This window comes from Palaemon carinicauda, chromosome 7 (assembly GCF_036898095.1).
Source record: "Palaemon carinicauda isolate YSFRI2023 chromosome 7, ASM3689809v2, whole genome shotgun sequence".
NCBI lineage: Eukaryota > Metazoa > Arthropoda > Malacostraca > Decapoda > Palaemonidae > Palaemon > Palaemon carinicauda.
The window spans coordinates 122817165-122822164 of record NC_090731.1 but is presented as its reverse complement, the minus strand read 5'-3'; positions in this window follow the sequence as shown (position 1 = coordinate 122822164).

Below are 5000 nucleotides of genomic sequence, written 5' to 3'. Positions count from 1 at the left end.
TGATAGAATTTCTTAGAACAGTATCTGCAGCACTTCTCGCATAGAGAATTCAGTTATGTTGCTCTGAGTAATCGTTGAAAAAATAAGTAAGGGAAAATAATACAAATGGAATGCAAGGACTGAATTAGATGGCATTTCCCTTTTTCGGTCAACAAACCTTTTACGGTATAAGGAAACGATTTGAGAATGAATTGAAATGAGACAGGCGAACCGGATACTCTTGAAGGAAAACGAGCCAGGTTTAGGTCAAGTCGAAGGATTAGGTGGAAATTACTACAGATATAAAGAGAACAAAATGAAAAGAGAAGAGGAAAAGGAGTCGTGTAGGAAGATTGATATTTTACTTTTTAAACACTAGATTAAAAAAAAGTTAAGAACTTGCGATGCAACAGATATCTTAAAATGCGTCATTCAAATTCACAGGAAATTAATCATAAGAATAATCGGCTTATTTACTAGATATACTTCAAGTATACCAATCGAAACTGAAGGATATAAATAGCGTTAAATAGTGTTTGTTCCCGTATTTAGAATTGATAGATCGGCTGCATTTTATATGTATTAAAATAAAATGTATCTCATTTTACAAAACCTTTTGCAGTTCAATCATAATTTTGTAATTAATAATCTCTGACCTTCGACTACAAATAACCAGTGGAAAAAATTTAAAAATTCAAGATTACTGTCGGAGCTTTGGGCCGCTTAAAAGTATATAATGTGATTGTCTCAAACACTAGAAAGTAGTGATAACTGAATGTAAAGCTAGAATAGTTTTGCATATGGGACCGGATTCAATGTTTTCTGTAATGGAAGATAAGTAACTAAGCAAGAAGCCCGAATCCCGTAAGCCAGGGAAAGGCAGGTATCTTATTGAAGAGATTATCCAAAAAAATATTATAATAAAAGTGGTTTGATAAAGATGACGTGAAAACATTATTAAATTTATTTTAACGAGAGTCAAGCTGACTAATAGGATCAGCTAAATTGTGTTTTCAATTCGGCTAGAAATTCCATATTGCACTAACCATAACTAGTAATCATATGCCATGTATTCAAGTTTTTATTCTACGTTTGCCAGAGGTAAATCTTTGTCAGACTCGATATACCTGGTTTTCAATGTGTGCTTTATCTTATGAATTTCTCCACTTCATAACAAAAAAAAAAAAAAAAAAAAAAAAAAAAAAAAAAACCAATAAGTCAATGTAACAAGCAGCTTTCCTACACACTTTAACCTACAATGATGATCTGCAACAGTATACTAATCGTTCTTTTTTGGTTTACATAATAAAACACTAATGACCAACTCAAGCGTAATTTTCCTCTGATACTTATATAGATTTAAAGATAGGTCGATTTGGTAATACATGATTAAAATTTGATCTCCCAGATACTGCTCATATTAGCCCTAGATATGGCCAATTTGTATGAACAATAATACAGACATAGTTTTTAACATTTGTGTTTTGAACGTTTTTTATATTAACATATACTTTCGTTTACGTATACAAGACTGATATGTGTAGATTTATTTCACATTGTTCCTGGGATTAGATGGCAAGTCTATATAGGCTATATCAACTAAAATAGTGAAAATAGTGTGAGATCCATTATTGTTTATTCACTCCAGAAAGTTCACAAGTTTGAAAATAAAGGAAAAAGTTTTTCTTCTCAAAAAATTCTGTTTTGATAATGCCAGGAACGTGAAGCTGTCTCACACCACTGATCAAGTGCTTCCCTAACCCTGTGAAAGATGGATATGTTGTTCCGTCCGCATGCTGAACTAGAAACTTTAAGAGGGACAATCGTCAAGATGAATAAGACAACTATATATCCAATAGAAATATCCCAAGTTCCATGTTTTTGAATAATCTAAACGATTCAAAGATAAAAAATTCGAAACCTACATTATACACCCATGATCAATTTCTGTTAAGTTGTCTCGGTGTTTGCAAAGTCTGATTTAATTTATTGACATATATTTTGGAATAAGACCTGGCATTATTATTTGTTTGGATTTGCCTTATGTAGCAGATATTTAATTATTATTAAATTTATTTTGTAATATTTTATGTCCTTCATTTCGATTGATTAAAAAATGATGGATTATATTACGATATATTATTATATATCGATTTTGATATGCTCTTGGATTATTCTAAATCGAGGGATTTGACTACTGTGTGCATTCATTCTGAATACATAGATGTTTCTATAGATTTCACATTTTGTAAAGTGTTATGTGAATATAATGCTACATTTTTTCTCATTTGATGGATGTCTAATTAGTGCAACCATTGCAGGTGTTTAGTACTGCCATTGAACAACAAAATCTACTAGACAGAATAAAAGTTATTTTTATTCATATTTCATCTAGTGGATTTTAAGATAGCAGCACAAGATTATCATTTTTTTAATTATGACATATTTTCTTAAAGATGATTCATTATTTCTTTTTGTAATTTGCACCTCTATAAATAGCAATCATATCCACGCAAGTCGTTAGGTATCTCATTGCCAATGACTATATAAGTAAAGGCTAATGATTACAGCTATTAATTTGAAGATGGGGAACTGACTGAGTCAGGTTTATGCAACATATGATTATGTAATTATGCTATTATTTATAATAATAAAAAGATATATAAATTAATAGAATTGATCATCTAACATTAGACCAAAAAAATGCCTAGCATTATACAAGAATATATTTGATTTAGTGAGGAATGAAACACAGGTATTACCGTAAAAACAATAAACGCTCTATTCAAATATAGGAAGTGGGGAGGCAAAATGGAAGAGAATCCAAAAATCCTGGCTATGACGTAACTTATCTTTATTGCTATTATATAGAAGGTCGAAAAGGCTGTACGTTATCGAAGTCTTAAGTTATGATCTTTTACAATGTCAGATTTTACGATCCAGAACAGTAATGGAAAGATTAGACTAAACTTCTCTCTCTCTCTCTCTCTCTCTCTCTCTCTCTCTCTCTCTCTCAAGTTTACCGTTGCAAGAAATCAAGGTTAGGTTGCTCAGGCAACCTCTCTCTCTCTCTCTCTCTCTCTCTCTCTCTCTCTCTCTCTCGTTTTCCTTTGCATGAATTTAAGGTTAGATACTCACGCAACTTCTCTCTCTCTCTCTGAGTGAGTGTTACTGTATGCTAGTGAGTCTCATTTTGTGATCCGAAAAAATCAGATGATTTAACGCGAATAACAAATGGCTATCGAGAGCAATATAGATAAAAGTTTTCGTGAATAGTCGGTGATTAGTTTGAGATCGGAAGAGTGGGATAAAACGTCGGCATAGGATAGTTATCTTGTGAAATACTAAAAATCTTAACAAGATGGCAGCCTCTAACACAAACAAGGCTTAGGGGGATTTTGCTGCAATCAGCAAGAGCAGGAGTAAATGCCATGAGTTGTCACAACAAGAACTAGATATACTGGTAACAGAGGTCACAAATAGCTTCAACCAGTGTGACGGAAAAATATTCTAAAATATATTGAAACAATATGATCCACCAATCTGGAGCAACTCTGCGGAAAACATCATCAAAAATATAGAAGAAATTCCAAAGAAGATCCAGGTGATAAAGAGACTTATGAAGAAAGTTTACATCAATCAGCAAATTCCATTCAAGAACAATAAAAAGTCCAATATGGTGAATGTGCTGAATGATGTGTTGGGAAAAAGAATGACAAAATGGTGCAATACATGTAAGATGTGGTACAGTATTCTTAACCCGCAACAATTATTAAGGAAATGTGATGTATGCCATGTACCCACACATCCTAATTCCTCTGAAGTGCAACAAAATACGCACCAAAGACACAAAGGTATTCTGCTCAACTTGCTTAGTATGGATAGACAATATAATTAAGTCGAGACTGAATCTGCAAATAGTGGAAGAAGAAGAAGAAGAAGAAGAAGAAGAAGAAGAAGAAGAAGAAGAAGAAGAAGAAGAAGAAGAAGAAGAGAAAAATTAACAGGATATATGTAAGGATGCAGAGGAAATCATTGATACAACATATGAACTGGAAGAAGAAGAAGAAGAAGAAGAAGAAGAAGAAGAAGAAGAAGAAGAAGAAGAAGAAGAAGAAGAGAAAAATGAACAGGATATATGTAAGGATGCAGAGGAAATCATTGATACAACATATGAACTGGAAGAAGAAGAAGAAGAAGAAGAAGAAGAAGAAGAAGAAGAAGAAGAAGAAGAAGAAGAAGAAGACGAGAAAAAAGAACAGGATATGTGTAAGGATGCAGAGGAAATCATTGATACAACATATGATGCCATTCAACAACATACTTACATAGAAATAGAATATCCTATGGAAACAAATAATAGACCCAAGAGACCCTACCCAGACCTACATACTTTTAGGGGAGAGCAAGAACAAGAAAAAAGAAAAGAAAGATATAGTCTGTAATTCACTGAAAAGAAGGACTTGCAGATTTGGTGAAAGATGCTACTACAAGCATCCAAAGATGTGCTATAATTATGAAATATATGGTAAATGTGCGTATTTAGACGAGTGTGGAGACGAATGCAGAGATCTCCATCCAAAAATATACAAAAACCTGAAAGAAGGAAAAGGATGGAAATTCAACAACAAATGTCGATATATGCATCCTGCAACCGTGAATGAAAGTCAGAAAACTCAAAAAAAAAAAAAAAAAAAAAAAAAAAAAAAAAGCAATAATGAAACAAAAAAAAAAGAAAAAAAAACATGCTGAATATATACCGCACTATGCATAAAAGGCCACAAGATATGAGGCCTTTCAACCTAAATATGCACAATTAGGGCCCAACTAAAAAGAATGCATCTATAAAGCCAGGGATTGGTGCAGATATGCTGATAATTGCAGGTATACACACAAAAACAAATATGAAGGCGAAAGAGCAAATATAATAAAAAGGTTGGATTTTTTAATGGCAGAATTCCTGGAAATGAAGAAAAGAACATCATATCAGAACAGGAAAGAAGCATGGGAGAAATGCCATA